This window comes from Cetorhinus maximus, chromosome 7, assembly GCF_964194155.1.
Source record: "Cetorhinus maximus chromosome 7, sCetMax3.hap1.1, whole genome shotgun sequence".
In the NCBI taxonomy this organism is placed as follows: domain Eukaryota; kingdom Metazoa; phylum Chordata; class Chondrichthyes; order Lamniformes; family Cetorhinidae; genus Cetorhinus; species Cetorhinus maximus.
Genome location: NC_135885.1, coordinates 133,707,464 through 133,724,727, shown reverse-complemented (window position 1 = coordinate 133,724,727; position 17,264 = coordinate 133,707,464). Strand labels below are relative to the sequence as shown.

The window sequence follows — 17,264 nt, the reverse complement described above, 5'->3', positions numbered from 1 at the left end:
CTCCAAATTTCCTCCTCACTCCGGATACCTTCCCCTCTCCCAACTCCCTCCTCCCCCCAGACACCTTCCCCTCTTGGATCTCCCTCCTCCCCCCAGACACCTTCCCCTCTCCAAACTCCCTCCTCCTCTTGGACACATTCCCCCCTTGCCGAACTCCCTCCCTTACACCTTCCTCCCTCCTTACACCTACCTACCATCTTGCAGTGTTCTCTCCTGTTACACACTCTTCCCCCAATACGTCCTCCTCCCCCCGACACCTTCGCCACCCCCCAACCTCACCACCCCACCCCCGACACCTTTGTTCCCCCTCCCAACCTCATCCCCCCACCCCCCCCCCCCTCCCCTCTGCCCGGTACGCCTTCCTCCCCCACTCACAGCTAGACTTTCCTCTCCCCGCCCCTCCTTTTCCGATCATCCCTCGCAGCCCATGGCCAAGAATCAATGTTCCGAGGCAGGCCTGAAGTCTGAATGGAGACCATGGAAGATGGTGCAAGCCCATGGCCAAGACCATGATGTTCTGAAGCAGGCCCAAAGCATCAATGAAGGCTTCCCACTTTCCAAGAGCTGCTTCGCGGCAGAGCCATGTGCATGAGGATCCACCCAGCATGCGATGCACGTGTTCCTCCAGGGTCCGATAGTTGTAAGGCTCCAGCGCCTTCTTCTCCTTGGATGTCCGTGATCTGGGCAAAGCCCTAAAGGTAAGTCTTCACTTCTGTACGTCACACTTATCCAGACGTGCTCCGAGCCGGCGTATTTTCCCACCAACGTAACGGTAAATCAGGCATCGTAAGACAATTCCATGGGCCTTACTTTGCATGCCATTAGCGGGATACAAGTTGTGTTCACGCCGGTCTCCATCAGGATTCTGGACACCATCGGAAGATTCCGCTGTGTTTTCATGCTGGCGTGAAACCGATTTCTACCCCTCACGCCGAATTGTACCCCCCTGCCCGCCTGACACCCACCGCCAACGGGACTGGACTATTCCGCCCAAGGTCTCAGCAAGTGACGCACTTCCGCACACTGACGTATTGTGGGGCGGTTGAAACAATTATTGATATTTAATCTTTAATGGTTTTGCTGCCATTCACTGCAATGGTAAAAGGCATTGGTAGTGAAGCTTCAAACATTTTCGAGAAGATTTAATGTTCTGTCGTTACTAATCACCCTGCCCAGTGAAGAGTGACTGATCAGCAGCCACTGGTGAAAAAGCAGTGCAGCCCCGATCACTATTTTAGAAAGATCTGTTAGCTGACCTGCTGTGCACGCACAGTGTGCAGAAATTGCCCATAGCCAAATGTAAAACCATCTGAGGTAGCAAATAGGCTGAATCAGTGTCTTGGTAAACATGCTTAATTTACACAGCGTGACAGCTACACGAAGCAATCGTTTTTTGATCTTGATTACGCTTCTTCTCAAGTACCAGATGTGCTGACTTGCATTTTCTGTAGCTGTTGGCCACGTATCGGGCACAAGAACCCTGCAGGCTGCTCCTCACAGCCACTCTTTAAACTGTATCTGCCACGTGACTGCCTGTCCCTATCACGTTTTTTTTTCCCAGTAAAATTTCTGCCTTTCACAAAATGCTTTCCAAATCTTTTTACTCACTTTGCATACTCCTCTTAGACCCCCTAGCACCAAGAGCCACAGGGCCAGGAGTTTTCGTTTCGAAGATAATCAAATTATCAGCTCTTTGAAGAGCGATCAGTCTTTTGCCCGTGAAAGAAAGGGGTTAAAATCTGGATCACAAACAGCTGATCTTATTCTTGCTGAACAAAAAGATCCCTGTTCAGTTGGTCCAAGAAACGTTACTTCTGTAAGGGATAGAATTATCTACAAAATGTGCATAAGCAAAGAGTAGAATACAATCAAATGTAACCCATCCCACCAAGTACTGTTTTAAGAAAAACATTATATTTATCTAGCAGGGTGGAAACTTGATGCATACTTTCAAGTGTGGCACTTTGGGGTCAAATGGACGTGCACTATATAAAACTTTATATTATGTAGTATAGGTACAGCTTTCCCCACCAACACCTTTTCTCTGGGTTCAATGCCATAGTTGCTTTCAGCAGGCCAGGGTCCTTCCGAGCCAAGACATGTATCTTCTTCATCACTGTGTATGGGCTAGCAGGCCCAAGTTTAACCATTATCTCCTTAAACACAGTAAATCGTTCACTGGAGAATACCCGTGAGGTTCAACATATTCTCCCATCGCTTGAAAGATGGGAGGTAGCAAAATCGCCAAGCCAAAGTGTACACACTTTAGCCACCAAGTCAAATTTGTTTACATGTGGAACAATACAAGGGGCACAATGGGACACTAAACATATAACTACACAACACATAGGCAGGGGGTGAGCCTGCACACACTGGGCAGCTTATCAGCAAGTCACCTACGCATTGTCATCTGACAGGCTGCCCATCACCCGGGATCTTTGCCCATAAGCTGTTTAAATATGCAAAAAATAAAGAGAACGTCTGAAATCCCTGCAGACCATTTGAACAATTTGAGTTCCAAAACATGCTGAGGGTTGCATGGAGGGGGGTTCTAATTGGTGTCTCACTTTGCTCCTCTGACATGCAGGCACAAGGTGAAGCAGAGGAACTGACAGCCCCATGAAAGCCTACTAGCTGTAAAAATTGATTATCCAACGATTTTCCTCTCAATCGCCTGATCATTCAAACCCTGGCAATCTTTAAACAGTTGGACGCACTGTTTGTGACGGCTTCCTGGATCTCCAGAAGATTAAATAATCTGTATTTGACATCTGACAAGAACTGTTCACACAACCTCATCCGAATCGTTGAAATGGATTCTGCGTATTTCAATGACCTCTCGCTCTTCAAAGAGCCGACAATTTGATTATCTTCAAAACAAAAACTCCTGGCCCTGTGGCTCATGGTGCCAGGGGTCTAAGAGGGGTATGCAAAGTGGGTAAAAAGATTTGCAAAGCATTTTGCGAAAGGCAGGCATAGAGCCAGTGAAGTAAGCGCTGTTTTTCATTTTCTAGAAGATACAAGCCAAGTAGGATTTTTTTTTGCCTAACAGAGACTTCACTGATCCGATCGGCTCATGTCCAATGCAACATTTTTTTGTATGTGTATCTGTATCTATACGTCATAATGTATAGCTTCGTGTAGTGCACATCCATTTCACCTCAAAGTGTCACACTTGCAAGTGTACATCAAATTTACACCCCATTAGATAAAGATAACATTTTTCTTAGAATACCAAGAAATCATTACTGTCGAGGTATATTATAGAAAGTGTTGACATCTGAATTGTGCTGGATAGAGACAGACATTTTTGGCAGCTCCACTCCCTGAAAATGTACCACATGTAGACATATGGAGATATTCAGTTGCACTGGTAATACAGCATACATTTTACTGTGTCAGCCATAGCTCAGTAAGTAGCACTCTCTAACCTCTGCATCAGAAGGTCTTGAGTTCATAATCCCACTCCAAGACTTGAGAACAAAATCAAGGCTGACACTCTGGTACAGTGCTGAGGGAGTGCTGCACTGTTGGAGGTACTACCTTTCAGATAATACATTAAACCCAGGCTCTGTCAGGTGGATATAAAATAACCCATTGCACTATTTTAAAGAAGAGCAGGGGAGTTATCCCCAGTGTCCTGGCCAATATTTATCCCTCAATCGACATCACTAGAGCAAATTGTCTGGTTGTTATCATCTTGCTGCTTGTGGGAGCTTTCTGTGCACAAATTGGCTGCCACATTTCCAAGAGTGACTACGCTTCAAGGCTATGGGCCTAGTGCTGGAAAATGGGATTAGAATAGTTAGGTACTTGTTTGACTGGCGCAGACTCGATGGACCGAAGGGCCTTTTTCTGTGCTGTAGACCTCTATGACTAGTATTTCACTGGCTGTAAAGCAGTGATCAGGAAAGACACTTATGTAGGTAGAAGTCTTTCTTTAACGGTCGAGTGCAGCAAAGGAAATCTGGAACGAGTATAATAGTTAACCCTCACAGTCACTGGAAAGCCAGAAACACTTGGGAGAAATTACGGAGATATCACAGACAGTGGATTTGCCACAACTGCAACAACCTGAGTCCAACAAATAATGATTATCCGCGCATTTCTTCCATCCATTTCCCTAGTCATTTAATCATTGTTAATTGAATGCTCTTGTTCTATATGAATAATCAATACTTAAGGATTTATTTATTTCAAAGGTTTTGCCAAATTCCTGGTAGGACAACATAGTGAATTTGTTTTGCCTTGCTCTGCAGCTGCTTGCTAGAGGATCCCAACAATTCCTAATTTGTCCTGCATCATTTTAAAAACAAGTTCCTGTGAAACAAACAATTTGCTTTTCAAGAACCAGAAATGATGTATAGACTAGAATCTGCATTCCCAAATGCCTTTTATGGCCCTGAGACTTTGGAATTCATCGAATTCTACAGCACAGTTGGAGGCCATTTGGTCCATCGTGCCTGTTACAGCTCTTTGAAAGAGCTATCCAATTAGGTCTACTCTTCCCCTGGCACATTTGTGTGTACTGGAGGCTACATATAGTAATACACAGGGCCCTGTTCTTTGCAGACAGAAAGAACGTGCACACACATTGCGCCTGTTTCAGCTAAACAAAATAAGTGACAGCCATTCGCTGGTTCATTCCGCAGGGCAATGCCTTGAAAATCAGAGTCAAGCTACCTGGCTTAAATTTCAAACGATACCTGGCAGTTAACTGTCAGTCACCATTAACTGGTGCATTCTGCATGGCAATACCTCAACCGGTAAGAGTCCACTTGCCAACCAATCAGCACTCTCTTCTCATACAGTATAGAGTTGTTGCTTCCCCTGACATTGGTATTCTTGTGATTGTCCTGGTGAGTGCAAGACAAAAAGCTTCGACAAATTGTCTTTTTTCAGCAATACCCTAGTTCTGTACTACCAAACGACTATTTGTATGCTCTAATCTTTATATATTTACAGGGCTTCTGCAAGCCCTGCACCCGTTAAGCCAATGAATTTAACGGTCCATGACTCTAATATGTCATTAAACAAAAGAAGGGTGACCCCCAACAGTCTGTCCAAGCATAGGAAAGCAATACACGGAGAGCTATCCAGTCAATTACAGCTGGAACTGACAGTATCCCAAACATGCAAACCTTGACATTTAAACGCTGCTATAATCGGACCTTTGTAAAACTCAAACCAACTTCTGCTGAACAGAAATCCTTATTAACAACAGTCCTTCACTGAAACATTGTCTGCTCAAATACACGGCTTTGTCCACATAAAAACAAAATCTCACTCTAGGGGCAGGATTTTACATTCTGGTTCAGGACCCCGATGTCGGGGTCAAATGCAGTTCCCAAGCCTGCACCAGATCGGGAGCGGTCACCCAACGTCAATTTTGTCCGGAGAAGCCAATTAGCGGCCAGAGTGTGCGCTCACTGTCCAATTAATTAATAGGAGGCACTCCAACACTGAAGCAGCTGCAGCCTGCCATTACAGATAAGGAACAGAGAATTGGCGCTTCCATCGTGAGATGCTCTCTCAGCACCTGTAAAAGTTTTGAAATTAAAAAATGGCTTCAACTGGCAGGGCATCATTGTGCAGGGAAAATAGACTTGACTGGCTTGTTAACTACCTTAACAAGCTACCCACCACTTGCGGGCTGTTAGCTGTTCCATGCCCAATTTAGCCTTCCCAAACGGCTCTGGCACGGGACCTAAGCCACATAAGTGCCTGCCCACCTTTATTCCTGCCCTGTCAGCCCATGAAAATCCTGCCCTTTATTTTTGCTGCCAGGAACACTTTTCGTATAGCATGAATGTTACTGCAAGTCAATCTGTTGACAACAATTTCCATTTATATGGCACCAGTAATGCAGTAAAACATCCGAAGGCATGATCACTCTATGATACCGAGTTACCAAAGGAGATATTAGGATAGCGACTGAAAGCTTGGTTAAAAAGATATGTTTTAAGAGGCATCTTAGTCAGCGGAAGATACAGCCACTAATGGCGGAGCAAAGGGAATCGGCGACACACAAGAGGCCAGAATTGGAGGAACACAAAGCTCTCAGAATGCATTGTAGGGCTGGAGGAGGTTACAGAGGTAGGGGCATCGGAAATAAAATCTGTGGTAACTATGGCTTTATCTAATGCGTTGTACACCTTTAAGAAGAATGGTATAAAGGAAGATCACATGATCTTGTGTAACCAATAGTGGCGTAGCGTTGGCTAACTCTGTGGTTAGTAGTCAGTTCGAAGTCAGTAGTCTGCAAGTGAGCAGCAGAAGTATGTAGATAGAGCTTGTCGTAGAAGCACACATGTGTAGCTGCTGAGCACCTTGTAAATAAACAGAATGTGTTCCACCTAAGGAGTGTCTGCAGAACTACTCTATCTAAAGTGCCAACTCGGTCATCCTGCAACAAGTGTGCAATGGTGATTCACAAGTCACCATAAACAGGCAACTTAGTCACAACAAAGTCAAAAACATTCCAAGTGTTGAGAATGCACTAGATGCGAGGCTGTGCAAGTCGGTGTAGGAAATGACTGAGCTCCAAAAGGCTGTACAATCTTCACTGGGCTCTTATATTCTTCGGTGGGCACTAATGCCTGTTAAGTTGCATCATGTATTTTCGCTGTCTTATCGTACATACATGGGATGTGGAAACTATCCTGTACCTGTGCAACAACAACCTGACCAAAACATTGACAGCCAACTGCACACAGCAAAACTGAGTTCTACCAACACTAGAGAACATTCACTCTAACCTCGGCGACTCTCATTCTCATAGCTGCCTCACTCTTCATCAAGTACTGAATGAAGAAACTCCTGCTGGCCTTCACATGGAGCTCACTGAATCAAAATCAAATCAAGTTTTATAAACCTCCGCAGCAACCAGCTGGTGGAGGGGGTCACCTCACTGCCAATTTGTGCACACAGCAAGATCCCACAAACAGCACAGCTGACTGAATGTTGAATAGAAAATGTTGGCATCTGAATTGTGACTGATGCTTCTCCAAGCTTTTTTATGGACAGAGGATAATTTTGATTGCTCCACTCTCTGAATATGTACCATATAAAGACATATCAAGATGTTAGGTGGTGCTGGTAACTTAAGTCTCTGCTTTGGCTGCAATTGGCAAAAACTTGAGCCCATTTGGAAAATTGTGTTCTTCCCCTTGAGCTTCTGCTGAAAATAATTTGCGGATTGCTGAACACGAAACTTTCGCTGAGCCAGTTAATCGGGCAATGTTTTAAAACCTAATTCTTTCACAAAATAAGTGGTAACCTGGTGCAGTTTGATTAACACAACTGAAAATCAGACCAAGAAAAAGGCAGTTTTAATCACGGTGTAATCTGACTTTAAATGACTTTTAAAACAAAATATACAGAGCTATTGGCTTGTTACTGTGGGATGCAACAGTCCCTTCCTCTGTCAATGTTTTTTTGAACAATTGCATTTAAATGCTTTTAAAACCCTTTAAATCCTATTTGTGTCCCAGCTTAATTTTTCAAGCCTCTTTAAAGATCCACAAAGAAGCACAATTAGTGGCTACTCCCAATGGTGATTAATTCCACAAACATTTGCACTGTTTTTTTGCAATTCTGGCTGAATTATGCCACAAAGCCAGCACAGTCAAATAGAAACTCCAGGCCAGTGATCTTGGCAAGGAAGGCTTTGGGCTTCTAATGTCTGAACTTCAGGAGTCCAACTTAAGTTTTAATAAGAGAGGTTAACATAGCTTTGACCCTGGCTGTTGGACTTGTACACATGCAAATGCATCCTGTTGATGGAGAGGTCAGAAATTTTAAGGCTGTAGTGAAGCATATAAATGGGCAATGTGCCTATGAAACTGTTCCCCATTACGAGTGTGCATCTAGTAAACCATTAAACCACACAGTCCATAAAGAACCCAGATCCCACGGCTGGTTTGTGTCCAGTTCTCTGGGTGGCAGCAAGAAATGGGTCAGAGGGGAGAAATGTCAACCAGGATGATCATCTTGTTATGCCTGGTAAAACATGTCATATTCATGACTTTAAATACGGACTCTGTGTTTATACACAAGTTTCTGGAACTGTCTTTTATTTAAAATGGACACTCATGAACTGCTAAGATGGCTGCCAAAGGTAAGGTGGCATCTGCAGCTTCAACACAGCTATCTGAAGCTTCCAGAAAGTTCCTAATTGAATCACCCTGGATGGGGACCTCCACCTGGAAAGGACAAATCAAGGCAAACACTATCTGTGAAATTCACACTTGCTATTGCTTGGGGATTTACCCAAAACACAAGTCCAGATTCCAAATCTCCAGTTGGAACCCTAACAACGAGAGTTGGGCAGAAACTAATTCATTCTGAGTAAGTGTGAAGAACTCCTCCCTTATCTCCACTGCAGAGTAATGGTTTTCAGCTAAGCCACTCTGGGTGGACAATACAAGTATTGATCATGTGACCGAAACTAGCTGGAGATAATGAGTTTTATCTGAAGACCCAGAGAGACCTGTGCAGCCTACGGAAAACACTGAATGAGTTAGCAGTTGCAGCCAAAGGCTGTGTCATCTTTGCGTTTGAGAACCTGAAGGCTATACATCTTAAAACAGCCTCCAAGCCTGACTCCAAAACTTCAAGTCCATCTGTAAAGGAATTTGACTCCCTGATACAAAAAAACCACAAGTACCTAGTTTTGTGACCTGCTGGACATTAATCTCTTTGAGGGAATCCCATAACAATCTGAATATCTGATTTCAGCTATTTGCATCTATCTAAATTACAATTCAAGGGTGGAAATAGACCCCTCTCTTTACTGGCCCACAGCAACTGTTCTTCTACTATAAACCCAACATGTGAGCTATGAACTATTCTTTTGATTTACAACTAGTAGCATACCATTTTTTTTAACTGTATCATGTGTGCTGAGTGATTGATGTGGTGTTTAGACTTTCAGGGTGAATGCGTGAATAAATAATCCTCTTTATTTAAACCCATTAAAGCTTGCTACTATTATTCAAATTGACCACTTACTCAAGAGACGCGCATATACCTCCCTTTCCAAAACCACACAGATTATGGGCAGTAAGGGTAAGAAATTGGGGGTTTCAGCTTAAATCTCCTCCGTTGTTTCAAACACACTTGATGGCAACTCAGTGATCCCTAGCTGCAGCCTGAAGGGAGGATGGTGCCCCTACTCTCAAACAGCCTGTCGACACCTAATTGTTAACGTTCTCTCACAAATTACCACCAGAAAAAACAGGAGGTAAACCAGTGAATAAACAATACCATCAGACTCAACCTCTGTAACAACCCCATAACGTCAATGTTGTGTTGTCTCAAATACTACTTACCGAGATTTATTCTCAATGTGCTGAAGACATGCCTAACATTTTACCAACCCAGGCTAACATTCAGGAGTCCTTCCACACAATCCCCAATATTTTATCAAAAACTTGAATCACCCTGAGAGGGTTGAGTACAGATCAATTTATTTCCCAAATTTATCAAAGAGCAACTTGGTTTTGATTGCCTAACATAGAATGATATAGCACGCAGCAACAAGAAGATGTCAGGTCGCAGTAAAACTGGGGGCAAAGGGTGCGCCAAGACAAAGACTCGCTCCTCAAGCCAGTTCCCTGCCGGCCACATCCGTCAGCTGCTGCACAAGGGTCACTATGCTGAGCGTGTCGGGGCCAGGGCCGCCGTCTGCCTGGCTGCCATCCTGGCGTGCCTGAGTAGTGAGATCCTGAAGCTGGCCAGTCACATGGCCCAGGACAAGAAGACATCCCCCACCACCTCCGCAATGACAAGGAGCTCAACAAGCTGCTGGGAGGAGTCACCATAGCCCAAGGAGGAGTCCTGCTCAATATCCAGGCTGTGCTACTGCCCAAGTAATCTGAGCACCCCAGCAAGGTTTAGGTTTGAAGAGGCGAGATGAGAAAAAGATCAAAATGAGGCCGTTTGGCCCGTTGTGTCTGTCCCAGCTCTTAGAATGAGTAATCCAACGAATCCCACTCTTCTACTGTTCTCCCTTAGTCCTGTAATTTTTCTTCCCCTTTCAACAGTGCCACCCGAAAGACGGCATCGCTGACAGTGCAGCACTCCCTCAGGACCACACTGGATTGTCAGCCTCGATGTTTGTGCTCAAGTCCTGGAGTGGGATTTGAACCCACCACCTTCTAAACTCAGAGATGAGAGGGCTACCAATGGATTATTGAAAGCTGCAGCTTTATTACATTGCGGTCCCCAAAAAGACATGTTGGGTCCTGGGTTCTTAAAAAGTAGACTACGCGAGAGAAAATCCAGGGTGCCAACTGAATGTGCAACATTTTGGCGAGCAAAGTGTAAAACTGGTAAAATATTCAAATGCTTCACCATTGGTAGGTCGTATCGTGAGGAACACTGCAGTTATAATAACGAGGCTGCCTCTGCATCAGGGCAAAACTGAAAATTGTACAAAATAGAGCAGAACACTCACCATGGATGCTCCACAGTGCACAGTTTTGAGAATCGCAGCCTCCACTTTACTTTTTATCCCTTTGTTGGACTCGTCACGGGGGAAAAAAAAAACCCTCAACTGCAAAAGGTCACTCTCCATATTGACTCTGATCAGATCTAGTGAATGCTGGGTCCAGCACTCCGTGTTGTACATTTACATTTTACTTGAGTACTCAGCATTGATTGTATACATGCCAGCTCAGCATGAACCAGGAAAACACTCAGGAAATCAAATCATTTAGAGGGAGAGAAGGAAAATATTTATCGTCTCAAAATGGGGCTCAGAATTGAAGCAAAAATAAATAACATTTGAAGTGACTGTATAATACTGTCAGCGATTTTCCCAGGGCTGCTCTGGAGGCATTAAAGAGAGAACCTTGCAATTGGAACCTCTTTTTAAATTCACTTTCGACAATTCTTCTTAATATCTTTGTTTTACTGTGGTTAAAAAAAATTGTCATGGAATTCCTCTCACCTTAGATAGTGTGTGACATCATTAACCTGTGGGACAGGATCTCCTAATCCAAAGGATTAAAGGAGAGAGAGATGTACTGACGTTAATAGGAATTAATTCAGTAATTCAGACCACTTCAGCACGTGTATCATTTCAAGTCAGTTTGACTAATGCAGCTCCTTGGCATCAGTCTTAATTATTAACTCCAAGAAATCAGTTATACCAGGCAGTGCTGATTTCCATTGGGCTTTCAATGTGTTTAAACAGCAAAATAAACAAAAGAATGTTAATTATGTCTCTTTCAATAGTTTGGTTTCTAAAATACTGGCAAAGGACTTTAAGAACAAGCTGCACTACATCTCAAGTAGCAAGGCAAGTGGACTTGGCTCACATCGACGAGACTCCAGTTCTGCCTATGGTTCAGGTTCAGATCAGTTGTTCTCGCGATCTTTGCACGATCTCTAGAAGGAAGATGAAGGAAATGACCACACAGATATGGACCAAAATGGCCACTCAACTCTTCCAATACTCTCCTGACCAGCCTCCCACCTTGAACCCTTCATGAAGTTGATCTTATCCAAAACTCTGTTGCAAGTATCCTAACTCTCTCTCTCTTTTCTTCTCTCTCTCTAAGATATTTCTTCAATTCTATCTCTTAGGTCAAGCTTTTGGTTACCTGACCTAAAATCACCCTATGTGACTCAGCGTCAAACGTTTATTTGATCATTCATCCTGCGAAATGCTTTAGTGTTTTAGTATGTTAGAGGCACCATATGAATGCAATTGTTATGTAACTCCCTTGAAGAGAGGTGCCGTGGGCTATCAATTTTGCCATAGAACTCAGTGCTGGTGTGGAATGATCTGTCATTTCAATACAGGAGCCATTTTGGGCTGTATCAGTGTTGTCACCCCCTTCACCAAGATGTGGTGTGTTCCTTCCAAGCATACAAAGATATACAGAACCATTGAACCTTAGACAACACTGGAGTCTAACAGGAGTGAGCCATGCATGCTTGCCCTGGCATTCGAGATGTAGCACATATGCTCTCCTAAAAGCTTCCCATCTTTAGCCCTACTTGAACCCATCCCAAACTCTGCTGCCCATATCCTAATTCGCACTAAGTTTGACCTGCTTATCACCTCTGTACTCGCTGACCTACAGTAGCTTCCTGTAGGGCAATGCATCAATTTTGAAATTCTCATCCTCATTTTCAAATCGCTTCATGGTCTTGCCTCTCCCTATCTCTGTAATCTCCTCCAGCCCTACAACCCTTAAAAATTGCCGCACTTCTCTAATTCTGGCCTCTTGTGTATCTCCAATTTGAATTGTTCCAAGATTGGCAGCCATGCCCTCAGTTACCTGAGCCCCAAACTCCGGAATTCCCTCTTTCCCCCACTCTGCCTCACTTTCTTCCTTGGAGACACTTCTTAAAACCTACCCCATTGACCAAACATTTTGTCATCTGTCCGAATATCTCCTTACATAGCTTAATGTCAAATTTTGCTCGATGGTGCCTCTGTGAAGCACCTTGGTATAGTTCAATCCATTAAAGAACCTATATTGTTGCTACCATATTAACTTTTTAATGATCTAATTATCTGGTATGCATTCACCATTGACGTTCAGACCTTAGGTAGGACCATTTGGAAATGGCGCCCGAGGGCAGCCACAAGTCAGCACCTACAAGAGAGGAGAGGAGAAAATAGAGGAAAAGAAGTGTCTGGCTGCATCCCTCCGAAGATCAACTAAATATACGCACAGCAATCCAATGTTCTTCCAGTCTTGTTTACAATGTTGCCATGGTTCCACACAGTGACAACTTAAATAAACCAATCATTTGAGAAGTGAAAAAGATGGGTTTACCACAACCACATAATGTGACCCAGCTACGGTATAGAGCTAGAAGATAGCTTTGGCACCAAGTAATTTCAGCATGCACTTTAGACCACCAAGTGCCAAATTAAGATCGTATGGCCATTAGACCACAGGACCCACAACTGGAAAATCACTCTTTGGCACGCATCAGAGTCTCTCCAGCTGCACAAAGACAGTGGACACATGTTTGATCACAGTACCACCACTGGAGTAGTTATACTGCCACGACCAGATCATACCCACTCAACATGGACCAAACAGCCACTGTCCGTGACTTGTTGCTAAGTCTGATGACTAGTTTGCATCTTCCAGGTCAACCATCAGTTCAAGGCCAGATCAATTTGACTGATTTCTGTTGTGTTGATGCTGAGAAGTTCCAATAGCTTATCGTTTGGCTGTGCTGGAAACTTCTAGAATGTAAGGGTGAATATAATTCATTATGGAACATATTATACATGGTCGGCAGAGGGAATAGTTTAATTTGGTAAATTTATTTTATTTAAATTAATATATTTTATTCTGAGTTTTTCCACCGCTCCTGTGCACATTTAATCGTGCACAGTAAATACAAACAAGGTCAAAATTTATGTCAACTTCACCTTATCAAAACTGAAATTTAGTTTAACAGTCTTGCTGCAAAGGTCATTATGGTTAACAGACCCACTCACTAATCATCATGAAAGACTTGCATTTATATAGCATCTTTCAGAATGTCCCAAAGTGCTCGACAGCCGACTAAGTGCTTTTTTGAAGAGTATTGACTATTGTAATGTTGGAGATGTGGCAGCCAATTTGTACACAGCAAGCTCCCACAAGCATAGTGATAATGACCAGATAAAGCATCTCTAGTGATGGTGGTTGTAGGATAAATATTGACCAGGACACTGGGGAAAAGAGTAAACCAATTTGCTGTGGGTCTGGAGTCACACGTAGACCAGACCAGACCAGGATGGCAGATTTCCTTCCCTAAAGGACATTAGTAAACTAGATGGGTTTTTACAACAATTGACAATAGTTGTCATGATTCCTGTTACTAGCTTTATATTCCAGAATTATTAATTGAAATTAAATTCCACCAGCTACCATGTTGGGACTCAACCCATCCACAAATCCTGGAATTAGCCTAGGCCTTTGGATTACCAGGCCAGTGACATTTCCTTTATGCCACAGTCTCCCCTCTTCCCCAGTCCTGCTGGGGAAGATGCCATTTTAATGCTAAAGAGAGGTGGCAGGGATCCTAGAAACAGAAAGGAAAAGCATAGTGTTGGTAGAAAAGCCCTTCATGTGTTTATCATATGATTTCCACCATTTTGACTGTGAGGTTCATTCTCAAAGTGAGTATTGAATCCGCTTTCATCAACCTCTCCAATAATAGCAAATCATTACGTTTAAAAAAAAAATTCTCATTTTGCCTCTGGTTCTTTTGACAATTTTTTTCAATATTTGTCCTCTGGTTGCCCACCCTTTGGGAAAAGACAAAAGTCTTTGACAAATGGAGCAGAATTGTCCCAGAAAGCAACAGGGAGCTATAGGCTCCCCAAGCTCCCAGGTAATTCAAAAAAGGTGCAAGGCTTGAACAATTTCCTTTAGTTTGCGGAGAATGGGTTCCTGTGTATGAATGCATGTCACTTCTAACAAGTGTAAATGAGCCGTGTTATAAGCTCAACTGATTATTTTAAATCGGTTGTTAGTGTAGCTATTAGCGCACTCAGGATTGTTCAGTGAGTGCTGCCCAATTGCGGAATCACATCTAACAGTAGACATTTTGTTTTGGATTTTGCAAGCACGGGCTGATTGAGCATACTCTGTACTCGGCTTATGACAAACAGTACTTGCTTTTTCTTGTCAGCCTCACTCTGAAGGTAACTCTTTCAGAATGATTTTTATATGACTCCTCTTCAGATACTTGAGGCCTGACTGGCTCTGCTCCCAGTGACTTGTCACGCATGCCTGTTCACTTTGCTCCAGTGCACTGATTCACTGGAAAACTTGTGTTCGCCAAAATGCAAATGAGTCCGGGGGAGGACTTGAACCCAGTGATTACTGCCGAAAAATAACACGGTTGCAAATGCATTTTGAGCTCTGTTTCCCCAGTAGCACCAAAAGCAGAAACTCTACCCCTATGTGGTATATGGCAGAGGGCCAAGGAGGACAGTGAATGAGTAGGAAAGGATGAAGAGGATTGGGAAGGATGGTACTAGAGCCATTTGGGAGGATTTTAATTTCATCTTCTTTTCCCCTCCCTTTCTACACTCTGTGGCAGACTTTTCATGCTGTCAAACCCTCAACCCATGCATGCCTACTCCCTTCTATTGTGTGCTGTCTTTTCCTGCAAGCACAGACACATTGCTGTGGTATCGTGATCACAGAGAGAGAGAGAGATACAAATGACTTGCTTTTCCAAAGCCTCCTCTTTAACTGAGAACATTTTCCACAAAAGTAATGAAGTTATTATTTTAACTCTTGTTTTCTGAAGGTTTCTTTTCCATTGATTACAACAATGGTTTACATTTATATAGTACCTTTAACTAAAAAATAACCAAGACCCTCCACAAGAGTGAAAAAAAATGGACGGGGCAAACCAAAGAGGATGATATCATGAGGTGTGACCTAAGCCTGGTCAAAAAGTTGGGCTGCAAGGTGGAGAGAAAGGTGAAAATAAAGGAAGGATTTAAACAGAAAATTTGTGAGTGAGACCAAAATGATTGAAGGTGTGGTCTCCATGATGTGGTCAAGTGAAGGGGTGATGCACAAGAGAATGGGTCAGAGGGCTGGGAACCTACGTATCAGCAAGGTTGGGTATTATTGTGTGGGATAGGGTATGGGTGGTAGAGTTTTGGGTGAGTTGATGTTATGGAGGTGGAGATGAGAGAGCTTTAGAGTAAGTAGAGTCTGGAGTTGACCTAGGAATGAATGAGGGCTTTAGAGGTAGATGGGCTGAAATAGTTTGGCAGTACACAATGTTACAGGGATGGGAATAGAAGGTGTTTGGAGATGATAATGGAGTTGGAAGCGCAGCTCAAGATCCAACCGGATGCTGAGGTGTGAACAGTCTGGTTCAGAATGTAAATGTCATCCATTTGGCTCTGTATCAATTCTGTTTCGGCTAGTTGATTTTCATCAGCACACACGCGATTTACCTACTCATCAAATTTAATAACTAGTTATGAGATTTGGTAAGCTAATTAGAGTGACAATCTAGAGGTTGATCACCAATAAAATGAATAGACATTTTGGTTCTTGTTTCATGTGGTCTACGATTTGAGGCAGGTGTTTACCAGTGACTATCTCTAAACACTCAAGGAACTGGGAATAAATAAAAAGAAAATCAACTGTAATTGAATATTTGACAGATTGAGTTGCCGTACATGAATGAAGTATTCATGCAAGTTGCCAGACAATTTGACCACTTTGATGGCTGTCATGTATCTTGACAGAATTATAGCTGCAGAGGTCTGTTCTTAAAGGTATGTATCTACTTCCTCTTTAATACCTTAGGAATGGAGTGCTTCCTAAACCCACATCTAGTGAATGGCATCTTTGCCTGGACAGCCAGCTGAGGCACCACGTGGCTCACTTTCCCAGTTCAATCAGTCACGCTGCAGTCAAAGGCTTCTTTCTGTACTTTATCATTGGGGAGTTGATATTTCTCAGTACACGGCATAAACATCTCTCGAGGTTTGAATCATTAAGCACAAGAACATTTTTGACTGTGAGGTTCCGTGGAATCTTCCGCTTCTCGTTTATATGCAAAAGGGTTGGTATTTGCCGTCCGCTTTTTATTCCGCTTATTTGGAAAGCAGTTCACTGCCTGTCGTGTGCTTATGTGCAGCACCCACCCTGTGCTTTACATGCATCATGCCCCTTTCGTGCCCTCTGTACCTTTCTGCCACTGTCTATGTGCACTTGAATCCGGTTGTTGCCATTTGTATGCAAGCGCCACCTTTGACTGCAGTGACTGTATTTTGCACATTTTTAATACCATTACCCGCCCCTCGTGTTTATTTATTCAGAATTTTGTGAAGTTTCTGGTGTCAGAGGCCGGAGATTTGCTTTTTCACTCGCTGCCACTTGGAGACTACAAAAGTAACATAGCTTTCATCTTTCAACTTCTCTTGCTGCTGCAAGTTTGGTGGGTTCAGTGAGATTTATTTATATGCTTTCCCTTTGGGAGTGCAAATAAGGAGCTAAAACGAGAAGAAAATGTTTTAAAAAGCAATATGAGCTGCAAATAAAGAGCCTGTCAGAGATAAATCCTACTTAAAGCTGTAGATGGTGTAGAAATAATAATCGGAGGGGAAATACAGGATGGCCTCCATTTTTTTGCTCTAAATATTTTACCAGTCTGGCAGTTCAGTAACTGAAATGCTACAGTTTGCGCATTTATTTTTCGCACATTTCTTGTTAAGAAATAGAGTCCAAAATTGTGTTTCTGGGGCCACAATGAAATAAAGG

General features: G+C 43.2%; 1 protein-coding gene across 2 annotated transcripts in view; it reads right to left on the bottom strand.

Moving 5' to 3' along the window:
* The window catches only part of tbc1d4 (TBC1 domain family, member 4), a 264,165-nt gene that overhangs the window by 229,426 nt on the left and 17,475 nt on the right, over positions 1-17,264 (bottom strand). The window lies entirely within an intron of this gene.